The sequence below is a fragment of the Canis lupus genome, chromosome 3, assembly GCF_003254725.2.
Source record: "Canis lupus dingo isolate Sandy chromosome 3, ASM325472v2, whole genome shotgun sequence".
NCBI lineage: Eukaryota > Metazoa > Chordata > Mammalia > Carnivora > Canidae > Canis > Canis lupus.
In genome coordinates, this window is record NC_064245.1 from 11,527,367 (window position 1) to 11,550,043 (window position 22,677).

General features: G+C 36.3%; 2 long non-coding RNA genes across 3 annotated transcripts in view; one reads left to right on the plus strand and one right to left on the minus strand.

Moving 5' to 3' along the window:
* Positions 1–22,677, minus strand: part of LOC118354174 (uncharacterized) — a 217,411-nt gene that overhangs the window by 185,610 nt on the left and 9,124 nt on the right. The window lies entirely within an intron of this gene.
* LOC125754830 (uncharacterized) lies at positions 310–12,174 on the plus strand. Its single transcript, XR_007409697.1, has 2 exons — positions 310–449; positions 11,764–12,174. It is a non-coding gene; the product is annotated as an uncharacterized LOC125754830 (long non-coding RNA).

The following is a 22,677-nucleotide window of genomic DNA, read 5'->3' on the forward strand; positions in this document are numbered from 1 at the left end:
CCTGTGCCGGTAGGTTTATGCCTTGGGTGGGGAATCAATTTATTATCGTTCAAGTGAAATTTTGAGAGGGAACAAAATTAGACATATGTGTTCAATCTGCAGCAGATTGTGTTTTCTAAAGATGATCACAACAGCATCTCCTATCCCTTATGCTCTTCTTTTAATGTGACTATGACATTTCTTTCATGAGTTGGTCCTGTTTTCTTGAATTTTGATGATTATGGTGGAAGTGGTGCTTTATGAGTTCTGAAGCTAGGTCATAAAGGTCTATTGGGCTTCTGATGGTTCTCTAGGGACACCTGCCCTTGCAATCTAGCCATTATACTGTGGCCAGAACATAGTGAGAAAGGTGGAGAGTAGTAAAAGCCATGACGGAGAAGAGAGGGGAGAGGCTTTGTTTTTACTGGATATGAGTCACAAAATCTGTTCTTAAATTCCAGCTTTTTCAGGTAACTGTATGACTTTGGCAGTCTCAGTTTCTTCATCAGCACAATGGATGCATTACATAAGATGGATTCTAGTTCTAATGTCTTACAGTTTTAAGCTTCTAGTTCTAATGTCCTACAGTTTTATGGCCTTCTAAATCATCTGGAACCAGCATGCTATTTAACTCCAGAGGGTTTATTCAAATAGACTGCAATAAGAATGATGTTTTCAAGTTGCAGAAAATGGCAGTTCTAATAAGAATCAGTGAGGCTGATAATCATATCTCTGAACTTAAGGCCTATGATGTATCTGATGTTGAGACTGTACAGGAATTTATTGCTCAGTTATAGCATTTTAGCTATGGAACACTATAATTTGATTTGCAAAGATTCACTTGACTACAACTTTTTCTGAGTGTCTTGTGATGGAAAATAAAGATCATTTCTATGGCAGTGTTGTCTTTGCCTATTAGCTTAGTGGGAAAACAAAGCACAAGCACCCACTGACACTAAACAATAACATAGTCAAGAACAACAGATTTAAAAGTAGGAAGATGTCTTAAAGTAATACATAATTAATTGTCAAATTGCTTGTTTATTTTCTGCTCACTATTCTGTACTTCCTTCTTGCTACCTCTCGGATACTTCCAAACACTATGCTTCTTTCTCATGTCCTTGCTTTAGAACTTCTGAGTTCTTTGGAACTTTTGAGAACTTCTTAAAACTTAAAATAGTTTCTCAAGTGTGCTAGGAGCCCTTGTTTATAGATCCCTTGAAGTCAACTTTCCTGGGCAAGAATTTTTTTCCATATTCTTCCTTTATTGTAAATTATGTGTATCCTTTCCCCATGGAATTCCTAATTTTCTATATAAATTATTCTGCAAACCCAAGGCTCCTTGAGGAAAAAGGAGATCTCTTTTACACATGGAAGAAACCTAAATGTCTGTATTTGCTTTGGATAATATTCCATGTTTTTGAGAGGAGAATGAACCACATTGAGCTAGTCTCATCTTCATCCCCAGACTAACCCAGTTGTCTCGTAGATAGCCCACCCTGAACATTAACAATTAAAAGAAAATTCCACACTCACATTAGCCTCTTGGGGAAGCACAACAATGAGATATTTTCCCCTCCACCCAGAAGATCTGAAATTTTGGAAAAACTCATGCAAGCATTTGAATTTATTGTTAAATTTGTTTTAAAATTCTACTTTACCCTTCTCTGTAGGATACTCCCCAGGGTTCCTGGGAAGCTCACATCATACCCTCGTGTTTGGTTGGCAAAATATGTAAGGACAGATAAAACTTTGAGTCATTGCTGGGATGGAAGCCATTCTGTACAAACTCTTGATTAAGAAATTAAAAAATATATATATATATAGATAAACGAACCACTGAGGTACCCTACCTAAAATAATAATCTAACCAATGAAGTGTTATTTTTTATGTGAGGATTTCTCATTTATTTTAGGGCAGTAGAACTGAAACCTTATGAGTGTCAGAAATAACTGAAGGGCTTGATAAAACAGAGATTGGTGGGCTCTGTCTTCATATTTTCTGATTCAGTAGGTCTGGAGTGAAGCCTAAGAATTTACATTTCTAACAATTTCCCAGGTGACGCTGATGTTACTGGTCTAGGAGAGCACATTTTAAGAACCATTATAGAGGGCACCTGGGTGACTCAGTTAAGCAACTCCCTTCTGTTCAGATCATGATCCCAGGATCCTGGGATTGAGCCCAGTGCCAGCCTTTGTGCTCAGTGGGGAGTCTGCTTCTTTCTTTCCCTCTGCCCCTCCCCACTACTCCTGCTCTCTCTCTCAAATAAATAAATAAAATCTTAAAAAAAAAAAAAAAAAAAAAAAAAAAGGAACCACTATGGTAGGAAGCCTGAATACTGAGGGTTCCAACTTACTGAATAACAAACACTTTTTTTTTTAAGATTCCACAGTAAGTAAGATCATGATATTTATCTTCTCTGACTGACTTATTTCACTTAGCATAATACCTTCAAGATCTATTCATGTTGAAAGCTGCTAAGAGAGTCGATCTTAAAAGTTCTTCCCACAACAAAAAAGTTTCTTGTAAATATGTTTGGTGAGGGATGTTAACTAGACTTAATGTGGTGATTATTTCACTATATATATGTATATTGAAATATGTCCAATACCTGAAGCTAATATAATGTTATATGTCAATTATATCTTAATTTTAAAAAACACATTTTTGGAAGTCTTGATGCTTGCGATAGCAAAAGCGTTGTCCTTACTTTGTTTATGATTTAGTTCTGCTGTGGTTTCTGGTTCTTTGAGTAAACAGCTGGAGTCTCAGCATCACAAGCTTTTTGTGGCTGAACATATCTCCATCTTACAAAAAGGAGAAGAGATTCAATGACCCAAACAGTAATTTATCTTATCATAATGGACCACAATGATGCAAAAGTTGACATTCAGAAAGCACTCCAATATTGGGATTCTATTGTCAAATTTATATATATAAATTTATATCATAAATTATATCACTGGGTATATGATTTGCTCTATGGTAGTTGACTATTTTAAAAAGTAAAACATGTGTCAAATAAGAATATTGGCCAATGAATCTTGGTTTGTATGAAATATCACTTTTCTTAATTTTATTTAAATATTCTAGGTCTGTATCTGAGTCCTCCATTTTGGGGGATCCCAGAAAATTTACTGTTTTTTTTTCTAAAGATTTTATTTATTTATTCATGAGAGACACAGAGAGAGAGAGAGAGGCAGAGACACAGGCAGAGGGAGAAGCAGGCTCCATGCAGGGAGCCCGATGTGGGACTCAATCCCAGGTCTCCAGGATCAGGCCCTGGGCTGAAGGTGGCACTAAACCACTGAGCCACCTGGGCTGCCCAAATTTACTGGGTGTTTTTAGGTCCTACCACCCTATAGCCCAACCAAAGACTTCTGTGATCTTAACATCTTTCTGGACATTGGTCATCAGTAATCACCTTAACGGTCTAGTTGGCTGCTCTATTGCTTTGTTACCCCTATTGGCTTAATAACTTTGATCATTAGACAAATATTTACTGAGTGCTTAATATATGCTTTTTAAAATTGCAATTGTATTATATATTTGATACATGCAACAGCAACACATATGTGTATTATGAAATATAAAAATAAAATGAATACCCATGAATAATTCCCCAATAATAACTAGGGCTTATCATTATTGTTGTATCTATCTGTGTGTTCCTTTTTTATTCAATGCCTTTGCCTCCCCTAGCCACCCTAAATTTGTGTTTACAATCCCCTTGTTTCTTTTCTTTTTTCTTTTTTTATTCATAGAGACACAGAGAGAGAGAGGCAGAGGAAGAGACACAGGCAGAGGGAGAAGCAGGCCCCATGCAGGGAGCCTGACGTGGGACTCGATCCAGGGTCTCCAGGATCACACCCTGGGCTGCAGGCGGCGCTAAACCTCTGCGCCACAGGGGCTGCCCAACAATCCCCTTGTTTCTTAAAAAATAGTTTTATCATTTAATTAGGTATCCTAACCTAGAGTATTTAATTTTATTAATATTCAGATCTTATAAAGATGGTTTTACAAAGATGGTTTTCTGAAACATGACTTTTTTGACTAAATGTTGTGTTTTTAAGATTCACCTTGTTGCTGTGTGAGGTGATATTCCTTGTTGTATAGTTTTTCTTTGTGTGAATATATCAAAATATATTTGTCCATTCTCCTGTTGATGGACTTTAAGATTGTTATTAATGAGGCTTTTACAGACACCTTGTATATATCTCTGTTGAGGTACAGTTTTCTCTAGGATTTTTTGTCTTGAATGAGCAATACACTGACACTATAGAAAAGAGGGTGATACTGGAATACATTTTAAATATCTTTTTTTCCCTTCAATGTAAAAAATTTTAATAAAATATGTTTTATGAAAAACTAATTCCATTAACCACACTTACAAAATGTGTCCCATGGTCAAATGATAGCAATAAGTACTCTATTCTATGTACCTCCTTTGGAAAGCCAGGATAAAATTGGCATATCAACGGCTCTGAAAAGTCCTACAATAAAGGAAGTGTTTGATTTTATTAAACCTAGTGGTTCCCATGGATTTTGATCACAGAATCCTTTTGTTCATTATATCCACTAATATCTCATGGTACCAATACTCCATTGAACACATTTTAGATACACTGACCTATTGCATCAATGCTATATGACTATATAGGATTTTTAATTGTGTCCTTTTTAAAAAAGATTTTATTTATTTATTCATGAGAGATATGGAGAGAAAGGCAGAGACACAGGCAGAGGGAGAAGTAGGCTCCCTGCCAGGAGCCCGATGAGGGACTCGATCCCAGGACCCCAGGATCACGACCTGAGCCAAAGGCAGACACTCAACCACTGAGCCACCCAGGCTTCCCTAATGTGTCCTTTTGATACATAAATCCATTTGATATATCATCAATAGTCCAGAATAGGCAGGAAATCTCAATAGAGTAAGAGAAAATCCTAGATGTAATAGAAATTCTTACCTAATTAATTCTGTCTTAATATGTGATCATTGTGATTGATTGTCATTCACTACCTTGTCCTGGTCTCATATCCATTTTTTGTAGCAGAACCATTGGCTTTAATCCTAGACACTGGAGGAACCACGAAAACAGTATAGAGGTAGCTCTTGTTCAATGTGCTAGTCAAGTTTAAAAATAAATTCTGGCTTCTCTATGACCAGGAGTAAAAATATTCCTTGGGCGGTGACCCCAGCATGTTTGAGAGGTTGGGATGCATCCTGGATCCACTCATGCACAGTCAGGGCTGTCTTCCTAGTAACATCAAAACTTCAAACATTCCAGAAAAATCCATAATGGCTCTACTCTCACCGGAACAGAAAGTGACTTTTATATTTTACCTCCCTCCCCTCAAAATTTTTTTCTTTGTGTCTTCTTTTTAGCTCAGTTTCTGAATTCCCCTTCTCTCCTTCAATTGATGAGACTGTTAGCTTATTCTGATGCTATGCCCAAAGTTTTATTTCTTCAGAATTCATCTCTAGGATTTTCTTTTCAACTCCTTCCAAGCTAACAGTTGGAAAAATAAAATCTCAACCTTGATTTTCTTGGAATTAAAATTTTTAGGATGCTACAATCTAGGGTCAACTCTCAAGGTTCACTTAGCTAAAAAATTCAGTTCCATTTGTCAGGGTTTGTGTCTTCTTTCTACCCAAAGACACCCTAAAGTTTAGAGTATGAAACTCTATATTCACTGCCATTGGCAAGGCCTGATCTCCCACTTTATCCTATTTGCCAGACTTTGAACCTATTCTGATTTCCCCCTTTCTTAGATTTTGTGAGCTTTCTAGTATGTCCTTTTTATATCAGATGTTATTATTCTCTCCATTCTATGACAATGCTGCAGTGAACCACAACAGCTTCCAGTATTTTTAAAAAAATATTAAATAGGGCCTCAATTGCATTGTCTTTTAATAACTATGAATGGCCAAGCTAGGTGATGTAAATTGCCTCCATAATTTGTAGTATTTGAATGCATTTCTTGAAATATAGTCTCTTGAGTGAGCTTATCACCCTGGGAAATTTGTACCTTGTACAATTGAATCTTTGAATGTGACGTGGATGCAGTTCTCTGGGCAGGGCTAAGTGTGTCTGAAGTACACCACATGCTCTGCAGAACATGCCACACATCTCTCTTCCTGAAAGTGTTGGCAGCACTCCTACAGGCAGTGTTTTGCATAGATGTATCCAATAAGGGTGGACCTTTACTGCCACAACCCATTCTTTATTTGAGTCTAGTGAATTTCCTTTTCTTCACCACCTAATTATTCACTAATCGACTCAAACCTTTTATTTGACTCTGCCCTAACCACTCTAGTTGGATAACTTTGTCTTTTGGTTCATCAGGAAATCTCATGATGAATCTTCAACCTCTCACTGTCTCCATCTCTGCTCTTAAATGCTCTCAGCCTTTCCATTATTCTTTGTCTAATAGGATGAGTAGTGTTCTCCATTAAAATTCAGTTTGTCATTTTGGCCCCTCTTCTTCTGCCTTGTTAGGTATTTTCTTACTAGTTACCACCTCTCCCTACTCCATTTTCTAGTCATTCATGTCAAGGCTTAACTACATTTGCCTGAGAGAAGACTTTCCTATTGTAAACCTAAAATAATCCAGCTGGCTTTCTCCATCACATCACCTGTTTTATTGTTTTTCATGGTAATTATTATCATCTGGCATGCCTTATTTATGTGTTATTTGTTGATTTTTTGATTTTTTTTTTTTTTTTTTTTTTTACTTCCTTGAGAGCAATGACCTTGTCTCTTATTTATTCTCAGTACCTAGAATAATGCTTGGAACCTAGTAGCACTTCAGTTAATCTAGTTAAATAAAAGAGTTAGTGTATCCTCCAATATCTTCATTTCTACATACTCTTTCCTTCCAGCCTATAAATATGTGCATTATGTTTCCATCTTAAAACCAACAAAAGCAAACCAAAAAAAGAAGAAAAATAAAACTTTCCTTCATTCTGACAGCAAGCATCTAAACTTTGCCTTTTTATGACAGGTGTTATCACTCTCTGCCCTAGTGGCACATGCTGCAGTGAACCCCAGCAGGGACTGGCAAATTATGCATCACCAGCCGACTGCCTGTTTTATAAAGTTTCGTTGGGAAGAGCCATGCACATTCATAGATATATATCGCCTGTGGATGCTCTTTGCCCTACAATAGTACTGTTGCATCTTTGCCATAGAGATCATGTGCCCACAAGCCAAAAATATTACTATCTGGTCTTTGCAGAAAATATTTACCAACCTCAGGAGCTAACTTTTATTTATTTTTTTTTACATTCAGCATTCTCCAACATAATACGATACCAAAATTTCTTGTATTCTTTCAAATCTCATTTCCTCTTCAGCTTCCTTCAGTCTAATTCTATCTTTATGACTATACTGTGTTGCTTGCTCTAAGGTTAAAAATAGTGCCCTGATTGAAAAACCTAATATATGCTTTTGAGTCTTTGTATTTTTGGATTACTATTCTCCATCTGACTCTCTCAAAGCTCTCTACTGCTTTGGCTTCCGTAGCTCTTAACCTCCTCTTTCCTTTTCCTACCTCCCTGACTGTATCTTTTCTTTTTCTTAAAGAACGTTTCTTCTTCAGCCTGTCCCTTTATGATTCATATATCTGATCCATAGCCGAAATTTCTCAATCTGTCTACCTTTTCCAACATAAACTCATTTAAATCTGATTAGTTTCAATCTCACTGATCAAGATCAGGACACATTATTTTTCCACTCAACTTTTATGGCAGCCTCCTAATTGGCCTTCCTGCATTCAACATCACCCCCTTAAAGCCACCTCCTACCTAGCTGTCAGAATGTCAGTTTAAGGCACTAGTTCCCAAACTTTATTATTTATTGGACATCAGACTCACTTGGTGTGCTTATTAAAATATAGAATGTTAGGTCCCTCTCTTGGAGTTTTTACTGAGTAAGTCCTGTGGGACCCACAAATTTGCATTTCTATGTTCCCAGGTAATGCTGACACTACTGTTCTAGGCTCCTCATTGAAACACAGTTTTTTTTTGTTTTGTTTTGTTTTGTTTTTAAGTTTGTATTGCATCCACCCCTTTGTTAAAACCACACAGTGGTTTCCCATAATCTGCGGGATTAGACCTCAGCTTCCTATTATGTCACATAATGTTGTCCAAAATCTTATGCTTTCTACTTTACTAGGATTCTTTCTCCCATTCTCTGACTTCCACCTCATTCTCCTGTAACTTCAAGCTGCATATCTTACCATATGCCCCGGCATTTCAACCCTCTGTGCTCTTGATCACACCAAGAATTTCCATACCTTCTTCACCCACCTTTCTTCTCTTCCCTCTTTAAAGAGGTATTTCAAGTACTATTTCCCTTTATGAGCTTCCACAATAATCAGAACATGTTTCTCTCATTACATAAGACCTCTATCCACAAGTGTTTTATTGATATTTGTGTTTATTTTGTCTCCCCTAAACTATAAGCCACAAGCAGAATGCTATAGTTCTTTCTGGCATCACCAAATGAAAGCTTATTTTAATGTGTCAACCTAGAAATACATATCACACTGAGGGTGAGAGCACAGGAAAATTAGTGCTCCCATACATTACTAATCACACTGTATACTGACCCATCTTTTCTGAAAGTAACTTGATAGAATCCATGAAGACCTCCCCAGAAAAACAACAAAACAACCTTGATGTTCTTGTTTTTAGTCATTCTACTTTTGGGAATCTGGTCTAAGGAAATAATACAAAAATATGCCCAGAGACGTGTGTCACACATCACTTGTAATAGCAAAATGATGGAAAACACAGAGTGTCCAACACTAGGGAATAATTAAGTAAATGCATCTAATTGATGAAGTATTGTGTATTTAAATGATTATTTTGAAGTGCATATGGCAAGCATAATATTATTTTTATTGTGACATTAAGCAAAAATAGGGATACCAAGTGTTAATATAAACTATGATTCTAATTATGTAACAATATGTTTGAAAAAAGCACTTAAATTCTAAGGTAAGATGACAAGCTTATGACATAACTTTTTAATGTGATTTAAAAAAACAAATAAAAAAGCTCGTTTTAACCATCTATGCTGTTTCATGTTCATACAGTGTTCTTTTAAAATTAAAAGGATGTATCAGTCCTGGTTACACAGGCAAAAAGTAACTTGATCTTGTATCTGATCTTCTCTGAATTACCACAAGATATGATTTCAGGACTAAAAAACACCAAGAGCCATAACATAGAATGGCATATTGACAAAATGTAGCCTAAGTTTCCTGTAATAATCAAAGCTAAGATGCCTTCTGTGAGAAGAGGAAGTGGAATATATTATGAAGATACCAAATTACAAACCAAAGTAGCAATCACCAGTAAATTAGATAAATGCAAACATCATGGCAAAGGCTACAGGTTAATAAGGCATCAGTGTAGGATAATGGTTGGAGTTCACACTGTCAACTACCTCTGGATTTAAATCTAACTCTGTCTCTTAACAATTCACTAACTTGGTGCATGTTTTTTTACTTCTTGAAGTCTGCTTTCTCAATTATAAAATAAGGTAGTAATATTTACTTACCCATAGCTATCCTATCATCCTCTCCAGCTTACCTCTTTCCACAGTGCACATGCTCTCTTTTTCTTTCACAACACATTTTCTATCATAGTCTGTCTCTCCTCCAGTTTCCAAATACCAAATTCTCATATTCTCTGCCCTCCTTTGGTCAAAACAGCCCTGGCGACTTAAGGGAATTATCAGAGTTTCTTCTGGGAAGAGTCATCTCTCCTCCAAAATATATTAATGGACAAACACGCTGGTCTTCTTTGCTTGGTATGGTCATCTCCAACTGTGATGACCCACAGAGTATAGCAGGGCAGAGTGATGAACAGGCTGAAACTTTGATAACATTACTACCCTGGAAAAGTTATTTTATATGAGATAATACATATGCATATTGTTTAAGTCAGTTTTAGTTGGCGCTCTAGTACTTGCAGTTGAAACCACCACAACATTTAATATTAAATGAAATAATATGGTGAGGCACTTAGCAAGAAAGTGAAGCATAGTGGTCAGGAGTATAGACATGTTCAGATGGAGTTTTAATCTAACAGTAGCCATGTAACCTTGAACAACAAATTGCTTGAAGTCTGTGTGCCTCAATTTCCTCATTTGTAAAATGGAGATAATAGTAGTATCTACCTTAAGGGTTTGTGAAAGGAATAAATGAAATATGTATAGCACCTATAAAAATGCCTGGCACCTATACAAATTTTTTTTTTTTTTAAGATTTTAAAGACACACAGAAGTGGGGGTGAGAGACTTACAGAAGTGGGGGTGGGTGCAGAGACACAGGCAGAGGGAGAAGCAGGCTCCTTGCAGGGAGACCGACATGGGACTCGATCCCGCGTCTCCAGGATCACGCCCTGGGCTGAAGGCCGGCTAAACCGCTGAGCCACCCAGGCTGCTCTACAAATTTCTATATTAAAAATTAAACGTTAGTAATAGTATAATAGATGTTCAATAAGTGATAGTTCCTATTGTTACAGATTGGTGGTTAAGAAGTGACCTTAAACACCACATACTTATTTTATAAACAAGCTACTGTGACGGGTTTTAGATTAAACAATCAAGTCATCCAATTTTTAATTCAGGGCACTTTCTCCTATACTATATTGTTATTATCTTTTTAGCAAACTTGAAACACTATTTTATCACTTCTTAATCATCATAATTTTTATATTTTAATATGTGATACAGAGGTAGATTCAGTGGATAGACATTAAAACACCTCTGCATTTAATTTGGATAAGTTGGACTTTTTATGTAGTTCATATGAGTTTATCTATGAGTTTATATAACTGCTATTTTTAAAAAAATTTTTTTAAAATTTATCTATTCATGATAGTCACAGAGAGAGAGAGAGAGGCAGAGACACAGGCAGAGAGAGAAGCAGGCTCCATGCACCAGGGAGCCCGACGTGGGATTCGATCCTGGGTCTCCAGGATCACGCCCTGGGCCAAAGGCAGGCGCCAAACCACTGCGCCATCCAGGGATCCCATAACTGCTATTTTTTAAAATAAGGGTAAACTTCTCAATCAAGCTGGCCATGTAGTAGCTTGTAGGTGACTTCTCTGAAGCCTTCTTTCTATAGGAGCTATACAGTAGCATGAACCTCTCAGGCAGTATAAATATTTGTGGAATCTAAATATTCAGAAAGTATCAAAACCATTATAATTCATGTAGTAACTTCTGCTATTCTTTAAAACAAAATGTTTGATGCTCAAAATGGAATTGAAGGAGATGTTATTTGTTAACCCCACTCTGCATATGAGAGGGAGAATCTATCATGTGAGCAATTGTTTTTAAGATTTTATTTTTTTATTCATGAGAGACACACAGAGAGAGGCAGAGACACAGGCAGAGGGAGGAACTCAGTATGGGACTTAGTCCTAGAACTCCAGGATCATGCCCGGAGCCAAAGGTAGAGATGACCAACCACTGAGCCACCCAGGCATCTCAAAAACAGATTTTGTTTCTTCTCCTCAGAGATTAACACAGCCTTCTTTCCCTTGTGATTTAATTCAGCTCTAACAATAATTCTGATGTCATTCTCAAAGCATGGTACTGGTTGAAGTTCTGGGGTATTGAAATGAAAAGATAATTCCTTTTCCCTCAAGGAACTCACAGTCTAGCAAAGGAAGACAAGTGAATCCATCAGTACCTGTAAAGCAAGTAAGTGTCTCTGGTACTTAATATGAGTGCTCAATAATATCCCATTATTCTCTCTTGTAGGCCTATTTGCATTACGTTGAATCCCGTGCCTAATTTTGCCCCTGGATTCTGAACATGTCACCTTGGGTTGGGGCAGCAAAAGTTCCTCCATGGCCTTCCAGTTTCTTCTCCCCTCTTGAAATGATTGAGGAAGCCTCATGTTGCCTTAGCAGACACACAATCTGGAAACAGCCCAGTGACTAATGAAGTCATTTGATGGAGAACAGCTACCCTAGGAAGTTACCAGACTTACATTAGGTTTTATAAAGCAAGAAATCAACTTTACTGGGCTAACTGCTGAGATTTCAGCCTCTATTTGTTACCACAGCAAGGCGCAGACTACTCTGTATTTTCTTCTTTGAATGAAGTATACGTGAAGTATTCTAAGACACAGAAGAAAAAAAAACAATAAATTCTGACTGGTAAATTAAAGATGTTTCTACGAAAGAAGTAATATTTTAATTGTGTTAAAAATATGAGGAATATCTCAAGAGAAAGCTCAGAGGACTAAGTTGTATAAGGATCAGTAAATATATCATAGGAAATATATAAACCAAATTATGATAGCGTTCTGTGAAAATAAAAAAAAAGAAACATCTGAAAGACAGAAAATAAAGTCATGTGACTAAAATGTCTGGTAACTACTGGCAAAGTGTCGGCAGCTATTGGCCAATGGTAGAGTGATGTGAATGGAAAAAATAGATTGGAGCCATTTATTAAAGGTTTTGACCTAAGTTCCTTGAACTTGATTTTGTACAATCTGAGAGAGCTATTAAAAGCTAGGAGACATTTGCTGGCAAACATTGAAGGACGTGTATTGAATAGATTATACTAATTATTATACAGTTCCTGCCCTGTGTTACGTGCAAACTACAATCCAAGAGATTCCATGAGTGCAAATACTTTTAGAGATACTAAGGCAACTTCACAGTGGAAGTTACATTTGCTGAGTCTTCAATGATCAACAAGGTAGTTAAGACTAGCTGCAGGAGGTAAGAAGGGTAGAGGCGCAGGACTCATGTGCATTGGGATCTGCAACTGAATTTAGCCTACGCTGAGGAATAGGAAGACAACTCAGTAATTATTCAGGAGAGAAGCCAGGGGCTTGACTGGAAAGTAGTCATAGGCATAACTTGGGGATGGATTGAGTGGATCAAGAGAACTTGGTTGCATCTAGGATGTGAATGATGCATATTATTACTTGCAATTAGTGAGATGATGGGAGAAGTAGCATGTTTGGAGGAGCTTAAAGGATCATCTGGCCTTTTCCGCCTAGGTCCGTAATATGTGTGATGAAGCCACTGAACTTGAGTGAGGAAACAGCCTTACTTCTGACTGTAACACTCTTGAATCTTCTACTGATACAAGAAAGACCTTTAAGAAAAAAATGAATCCTCTGGAAAATAGTACTGGTGTTCTCGAGAAAAGAATGGGAAAAGTAAAATTAGAGGGTAGAGTTATATTTTATAATATTTGCAAAGTCTTTTCTATATTTTATAATATTTCTGAACATTTGGATATAAATCTCATTATTGGGATGCCTGGGTGGCTCAGTGGTTGAGCGCCTGCCTTTGGCTCAGGGCGTGATCCCAGGGTCTGGGATCGAATCCCACATTGGGCTCTTTGTGGCAAGCCTGCTTCTTGCTTTGCCTGTGTCTCTGCCTCTCTCTCTCTGTGTCTCTCATGAATAAATAAAAATCTTTAAAAAAATAAATCTCATTATTATGAAATAAATATCTTTTCAAATACATGCAGATGTTGATATTTTAGATGAAATATAAATCATTAAACATGATACTGGATCCTTATAATGTTTTGTCATCATTATAAGTCCTTAACACCTGATAATAAAAATATAACTATTATCCTAAGCAGAGTCTGCAGTTTTTGATATTGAAAAGAAAATCCTATCCATGGAAAGGTTGAGAACCTCTGCTCTATTTCCTGGAGAGTTCCTTATATCACTGGTGTATAGAGCTATATGTCTGGGAGGATCTGAAAAATAACAAAATAGAAATTCATTGTTTGATTTTGAATATAAAGGAAAAGGACTGGAGGTATAAATGGTCTTGGTCTGAAATAATCGATAATATTAAATTTACATGGTTGGACAGGAAAACTGTTAACAAGAGTCCTGAGGGAGCTCCCAAAATATCAGGTCTTGGTCAGAGATTCTAGTAAGTTTTAGATTCCAGTTCTTGGTTAGCATGTGTGTTAGAAGCCTGGTGGTCGTGGTAGGAAGGTTAGAAGGGTTGGCAGAAACACTGCAATGGCCTTCTCAGCATGCGCCTCTTGGGGGAAATCAGAAAGTTTGCCAGCTGTTCACATTATTTTCAGTTAAGTTCTTCATTTGAAACCTGTGGATTCTATGCTTCATTTTGCTTGTAAAAGCATCTGTTGCCAAAGCATATTGAAAATGGTCGGTTACTTTTTCCATACGTGAGGACTTTGAACCTTTGTGTGAAATTAGTTTATTGCAAATATAGAATGACTTTGCTGAAAGCATTTTGTTCAACTTAAGTACCAGAAGGTGATGCCTTTTATTGTTATTGCACAGAAAAGTCAAGGAGGGTTTAAGTAAATGTTTTCCTAGGAAATTGTAGGAGGAATCTGTAATTCTGCTTAGCGGAAAAATCTAAAATAAGCAATTAGCAAAGGCACTGTTTAAGAATGACATTTCCCTGGAAGTCAGTTGTTAACTATCAGCGTGGAAGTTTGCCTACTACTCGTGCCCCTCTCTCTTGACTTGGAAATCAGTTAACACCAAGTAGCTCCTGACTTCATTTTGCAAGGTTTTCTTTGTTAACATCTCCAGATATTGTATAAGGCTTTCCATTGGCATCAACATTTAATTAAATATAGTCAGTTTGCCTTTGCTTTGACTTTGATGATTTGAATTTCAACTGCCTTTAGGGAGAAAAATACGGAAGTATATTACTCACCATTTCACATCTGTTGCAGTTTAAAACACTCAGTTGCCAAGAATTTTATGAAGCATCACTTAGTAATGATTCAGGAAATGATTAGTCAATGCATCCTATGCACAAAGTGGAGGGCACCCTCTGTTGTCCATCTTGCTATGATGCTTATTCTACGTTTCCTCCAAGCATAGAACCAGGCTGTGAATTTGCAATCTCTTCTTAAGTGGACAGTGATAACTGATAAATACACATGCGAGGATTCCTTAACATTTTAGTCCAAATGTGAAATCATAGAGATCGGATGGTCTGAAAAGGCTCTGATGCTAATAATTTTTTAAAAACTGGGTTCACTCTCAAATTGGATTTGCAAAGTCGCTTGATAGCTGTGTGTGTCAGCTTTCTCCTTTGAAAAGTGAGAACGTTAATAATTGCACAATGTACATTTGCAAAGGTTTTATTTTTGTGGTCATTTATATTTAAAGCGCAGGTGAAGTTTCTGATATTTTTTATTTGGTTTTAGCAATTTTAAGGTGCACTTATTATGAACATTTCACTACAATAAGGCTATGGAAGTGATGACTACATCTTGAATGTTTAGGTCTTTGGCTGAAAACTGATACCTCTTGAAGTTTGCTTCTTTAAACTTTGTCCTTATGTGACCCCTATGTCTTTTTACTTCTCTTACTTCTTCTCTGAGATGTGCAATGTGTTTTCTTTATTATTGTTTATCTGTGTTTTGATTCTTCTTTTTTTAAATTTGTATTTTTATTCTTCTTTTTAACATTCTGTTTTGCTTATTTATTTTTCTTGAAGAATAATTAACATAGTGTTTTATTAGTTTCAGGTGTACAATATAATGATTCCATATTTCTATATATTACTCAGTGCTCATTACAAAAACTGTATTCTTAATCCCCTTTATTTATTTCAGATATCCCCCCAACCACCTCCATGTTTTGATTCTTGATCATTTCTAATGGTTCATACCTTAGACCTCTGCTATTTCTCTTAATATACAACTCATTAATTCTTATTGTTTCAACTACCACACCATAAAAATGACCCTCAAATATTTATTCTAGTTTGATAAAGCCTTCAGTATATTTTCAGATGGTTACTATGTTCTTCCACTTAAGTAGCACATTGCATGTAAAAGCTTGCATAACTCATAACATATATCTCAAATCTACCCCAAATTTGATCCTTTGGCAAGATGACAGATGAGTATTCTCTTTTTTTATTGGGAGGCATACAATATTTGGTTTGTTCATTGTAATTGGATAGATCAGTGTTTCTAGAGGTTTTTAGTGGACAGTTAATACATTTTTTTTTAAAGATTTTATTTATTCATGAGAGACAGAGAGAGAGAGAGAGAGAGGCAGAGACATAGGCAGAGGGAGAAGCAGGCTCCATGCAGGGAGCCCGATGCGGGACTTGATCCAGGGTCTCCAGGATCACGCCCTGGGTCAAAGGCTATGCTAAACTGCTGAGCCACGTGGGCTGCCCAATACATTCTGTATATATTACATACAGGTACATATATGTATATAATTATTATATTATGTAAGTGCATATTAAAGATAAAATATCTCATGAACTCATACCAATATCTGCTATACAAATTTTAGAATACAGCTTTTACTTAATCTGTTTTACTTAATCTGTTTAACTATTTACAGTTAAGAAAACTTAATCTGTTTTTCGTCTGTTAGCTTTTCATATTCTCCTTGGAAACACTAATTCTGAAGGGATCTTAGAATTAGAGTATCCCACAATTTCTCATTTATTTTATTCTATATCATATACATTATTGTCTCAAGGTGATAATTCTGATACTGTTACCAATAACATTATTTATAAAAGCAATTATTGTTTTTTTCATTTGTTCTCCCCATCCTCTTTATCCCTTTAAAATATAATTGTCCTATGGAGCGCCTAGGTAGCTGAGTCAGTTAAGCATCCGACTCTTGATATGGGCTCAGGTCATGTATTCTGAGATCAAGCCCTGCATTGGGCTCTGTGCTGAGCTTGGAAGCTGCTTAAGATTCTCTCTCTCCCTCCTCCCCTTTCCTTACCACTGGTCATGTCCTTTCTCTCTCTATATAAAATCTATATCTATCTATCTATCTATCTATATATCTATATATAAAACAAATATATATATACACATATACACACAAAGATATAAAATATATAAATATATATTTGATTGTCCTAGGTCTACATTGTCAAACATATAGTATTATTTACTAGAATGTCTCCTTTTGAACCTTCATTTAGTACTTACTAGCTCTACAAAAAATCATGCATTGAATGTTAACCACCAGTCCTTGCAGAAAAATACATATATTTTAATTTTTAGCTGTATGAGGTCACCTCCTCTACTTGTCAGCCTATACATAAAATAGTGAAAGAGCTGCACTGATCAGATATGCTTACCTTCCTAGAGTAAGTACTGGTGACAGATTGTCTATGTCAAATTGGACAGATTCAAGAACTTTATTCCCAATTTCTACAAATATTTCTCATTCCCTGGGGAAAAATATTGAGCATAAGTATAGTTCTTCATTTATAGGATGAATCCTTAATCTATTTCCTACTCAAGTGCTCCTGGTTTACCTTTACAAAGCACCAAAACTTTAAGCTTTTATGAAAAAAACAGATAATCAGGAGATTAAAGTGTAAACATAAGTACAACCTATTAATTTGCTAAATCAGTCATCAACACTAGTCAATTCTCATATATTATCCAAAGTAGACAAACACATAAATGTTTGTGAGAATTCAGGTTTATGCAGAATTATACATTCATCTTTCTTTCCAGAAGATTTTTTTCTTTCTTTCTTTCTTTCTTTCTTTCTTTCTTTCTTTCTTTCTTTCTTTCTTTCTTTCTTTCTTTCTTCTTCTTTCTTTCTTTCTTTTCTTTCTTTTCCTTCCTTCCTTCCTTCCTTCCTTCCTTCCTTCCTTCCTTCCTTCCTTCCTTCCTTCCTTCCTTCCTTCTTCCTCTTCTTCTTCTTCTTCTTCTTCTTCTTCTTCTTCTTCTTCTTCTTTCTTTCTTTCTTTCTTTCTTTCTTTCTTTCTTTCATATTATCAATTATTGGAATTAACCTTCATGTATTCAAGAGTTACTGAAAAGATCATTGGTGAACAATAGAGTTCAATGTACCACATATTGTCCAAAAATAGATATTGTATTAACTTATCAATTTATTTGTACTATAGAAATACCCAGAGGTCAAACATTTCTACATAAAGATTATTAAGAATAGACTTTGCAGGGATCCCTGGGTGGCTCAGCGGTTTAGTGCCTGCCTTCAGCCCAGGAGGGGGACCCTGGAGACCTGGAACAAGTTCCACATCGGGCTCCCTGCATGGAGCCTGCTTCTCCCTCTGCCTGTGTCTCTACCTCTCTCTCTCTCTCTCTCTCTCTCTCTGTGTCTCTCAAGAATAAATAAATAAATCTTAAAATAAAAAAGAAAGAATAGACTTTGCTAACTCTGCCTGGGTAGCTTAGTCATTTAAATGTCTGCCGTCAGCTCTGGTTGTGATATCTGGATCCTGGGATTAAGCCCCACATGAGTCTGCTTCTCCCTTTCCCTATGCCCCTCCCTTTGCTCATGCCTGTGTGCATGCTCTTTCTCTCTCTCAAATAAATAAAATAAAATAAAATAAAATAAAATAAAATAAAATAAAATAATAAAATAATAAAATAATAAAATAAAAGGAATAGACTTTGCTAACTAATTTCCACCTGCAATAAGTGATACCAAAATCCTACTTTGGAAATACAACATATTTTCCTTTAGCAATTCATTCTTCAGATTTAGTTCTAAATAATATGTTTTAAAAAGTGTCATTGTCTAGACAGATATATAGTTTTACTACATAGACATTAAAATAGGAATAGGCTTTTGTTATTCAACATGTAAGTATAAAAGAGAATTGAATTAGAGACCATTCAGCTGATAAAAGCTAAATTGAGGCATATAAACTTTTTTAGTGTATTTGAGCAAAAATTGACTGGAATGGGACATCACTCAAGTGGAAGTGGTCAGGAGCCCTCCATCTTCAGGAGCTAGGCATAAGACTTGTCTATAGAAGATGTGTAAGCAAAGTAATGGCATTATTTGATTGCCTTTGTCACAGCTTAAGAGGTAACATTATTTGGAAAAGCTTATTTGGCTATTTGTGACTGGTTGTCCTTAGGTTCTGATTTTTTTAAACTTGAGGCATTTATAGACTTAGGTTTTTGTTTGCTTATGTAGGCTACTAACATTAAAACCATCTTAGTCTACTGGCCACTTTGTTTAATTAATTTAACAGGCCCTACGTGAATGCTCCAATAATTTAAATGAGTAGAATATAAATACTCAGTGCTAAAACACTTTTTACTTTGTCACAGAAGTTCTATAGCCAACAGGTAGGAAAATGAGAGAGATAGTTCTGTTTTCTCTTGGATGGTTTATCTTTTTCTAATATACCATGATTTACTCTAATTTTTTTAATTGAAAAAAAAATGTTTTAAAAAGGAGGAAAAAAAACCTTACCAATTTTGCTAAATAAAGAGTGACTATTTTATGCTGCAGAATTCACTTTAAAAACAATATGGCTTAGTCTTCACCACTTCCAGGTACTGTTCTTGGTGTCTCCCAACGTGTATTACAGAACAACTGCATCTTGTGGAGCGATGGTGGCCACCGAAGTCATTTTTATTTATGTAACCGGAATTACCACTGCAGATAGCTGCGCTGGATTTTTTAGAATGTGTTTCTAAAACGTTATGATGTATAAAAATAAGTACATAAAATAATGAAAATAATCATGAAGATAAAAATTTAGGAGATGAGCTTTGCTATCAGATTTGAGTTCCGATAATACAAAAAACAGATGTTTAATAATACTTGTTGAATGAATGAAATAATCAATCATTCAGACATTTAATAAATCCTAGTTCTATTCCTTATAGATTATGTAACATTGAGCATGTTATTTAGAAAACTGAAACACAAGAAGGTTATTTATAAGACAGGGAATAGCTCACGGAATTGGAGTGATGACAAATGGCATATTGTATACAAACACCTGAAAAAGTGTCTTGAGCATAATCATTGGTCAATAGATGTTTCTTTGTCTTTTATCTTTCTTGAAGGCATTTGGGCTTTTTTTTTTTTTTTTTTTTTTTTTAGCACTATGTTGTCAAGAATGCTGAAAAGCTCTATGCGACTTTAAATAAGAGTATTTATTTATACTTTCCATAGAACTGGGCTTCCAACCAGACAAAGGCATTCACTCTATCCAAGGCTTAATCTGGAAAATAGCTTGAAGTTTATCAGACCATAAAGTTGCTTGGAGAATTTTAGGACTCTAAGTGGATATCTAGGAAAGCATTTCTTGAACATCTTTAGTGAAACGTAACTTGGAACCTTTCAAGGGAGAGTATTACCAGCAAATTCACAGGAGTAAAGAAAACTCTTTTCATTAGATAGCTTTCTCATATGAAATGAACATATTGCTGAGCCAATTTAATTAATCTGCTTCTCTAGGTTTTAGCATTTTTATTTCTTGTGTTGGATGAAATCAGATCAGAATAGGAGATTAGTAATGGCAGGTGAATTTCCGAATAGAAAGACAGCACGTTCTTTTGCTGCCTGTTATTTTCTTCTTTAGCATATTGACTTCCCCTCTTTGTTTCTCTGATTTCAACAATGATCACTTTTGGCCAAACACAGTTCTCAATTTTCTTCTATTTTCTCCCCTAATACTTCGTAACATTAAAAAAATAATCATTTTTGTGCCAAATCTAATGTCCTTTAAAGTTAAACTTTCTGGGATCCCTGGGTGGTGCAGGGGTTTGGCGCCTGCCTTTGGCCCAGGGTGCGATCCTGGAGACCCGGGATCGAATCCCACGTCCGGCTCCCGGTGCATGGAGCCTGCTTCTCCCTCTGCCTTGTCTCTGCCTCTCTCTCTCTCTCTTTCTGTGTGACTATCATAAATAAAGAAAAAAAAATAAAGTTAAACTTTCTGCAGATATTGTATCTGTTGTGTTTCCTTTCCTTCTTGAGTCTTGGCTTCCAAAGTCCACCTGTATCCCACTGTTCTTACACCAGCAAGAAACCCTTGCTCTATTTTACCCTTCACCATCTACTTCTTTCAATATAGGCTTTCCTACAATATTTTGTGCTTACCCATCCTGGCAGATATGTGATATACCACCAAGAACACCTTTTGGGTAAGAAATAACTGTAACTCCTGCTGCTAGGTGCACTGCCAGAACACAGACCTCCACTATTAGCACTCTTAGCAGTTACCTCAGTTGAAGAGGGTGACCTAGTCAAAGATCATGCCTAGTTCCATGGGCAGCCATTTCCAAAGGCTGATTGGTACAGAGGTGGGAGGCCCAGTCTCTGCTCCATCTTGGGGCAACTGTAAAGGGTCATATCACCTTCAGAAAACCCTGGAGGATTAGCTGAAGTTTGTGTTGTAACTGTATTCCACCTTGGCTTTTCCTTTTTCCCAAAGTGTTGATCCCAACCATATTCCCTAATAAACATCATTCTTGCCAATCTCCATCTTAGAGCCTGCTTCCTTGGGCACCCATCTTGTGACAGTCATCTTTTTTTTTTTTTTTTTTTTTTTTTATGCTATACTGTTTTCTTTTTTTTTTTTAATATTTTATTTATGAGAGAGAGAGAGAGAGAGAGAGAGAGAGAGGCAGAGACACAGACAGAGGGAGAAGCAGGCTCTATGCAGGGAGCCCAACATGGGACTGGATCTCTGATCTCCAGGATCACGCCCTGGGCCTAAGGCAGCACTAAACCACTGAGCCACCCAAGCTGCCCTGCTTTCTGATATAATCTCAAACACTCTGTACCTCAACTAAACTCAGATGTTATCCAACTCTTTCTCCTGCTATAAGTTCTTTTCTAACCTTCAGATACTGACGTCGTACCTAGTGTAGTACATCTTTATAAATGTATCAGCCTAAGCTCAATATGCTGTCAGATGTCAACATCTTACCCTCTTACCATCCACTATAACCACCTTCTCACCCTAGTTCCACATCTCAGTTAATGGCAACACAACCTACCCTCTTAGCTCATCTTGAAACCCTCAAGTCATTGCTTTTTCCTATTGCTCATTTACCTCCTGCATCATATTCTTCTCAAATCATGTAAGTTTAATTTTAAGTAATGACTCTTAAATCTATCTCCACTGTCACTGAATCACATCAACTTTTTTCATTCATTCACAAATATTTTGTTGAGGGTTTACTAGTCTCAGACCCAGGGTGAGGCATTCATTGTCCCTAACCCGGGAAGTTTTTCATATTCCTCAGCTTGTCATTCTATTTTAAATCTATCCTTGAAACTATTTCTAAAACATTTCTTTTCTCTCTCCCTGTATTCTTCTCTTCAATTAGTCTTTTCTCAGTCATGCCACACACAGTTTTCGGATCTCTATGTTATGGATGTCCTCCATGCTCTGCTTAGAATTCTATTTCATTTTTTACACATGGGGTTCTGAATTCATCTTTTAAATCTCAGCCAAAACTATGCATCTTTGGAAGAACTTCCCTGAACATTTAGGGAAAATTTATCCTTCCTTCCATATTCTGTTGTTAGTCCTTCTCATCGGATTCTGACCCTCTCTATCCCAGGAGCCACATCTTCATGATATATTTTAGTGTTCAATATTTTAAAAGCTACTTATTGTGCAAGCAAATGAGGTTCCCATTTATATTAATGAGTAACCAATCAAACAATATATTTTTTTTTGTTTATTGATTTGGGTGAACGTTCCTTTACAGTTTAGCACAGTGTCATGCACATGGTATTTGGCTTCAAAAAGTCGAACTTTCTAATTAAAACAAAACAAACAAAACAAAACTCGAGTAACTACCATTCTCTAATTCCAACTCACCCAAAAAGATATAGTTTCATAGTCAAAGCATTAAGGTTTACGCACACAAACACTTACACATCTAATGTGTGTGTGTGTATATGTGTGTGTATAT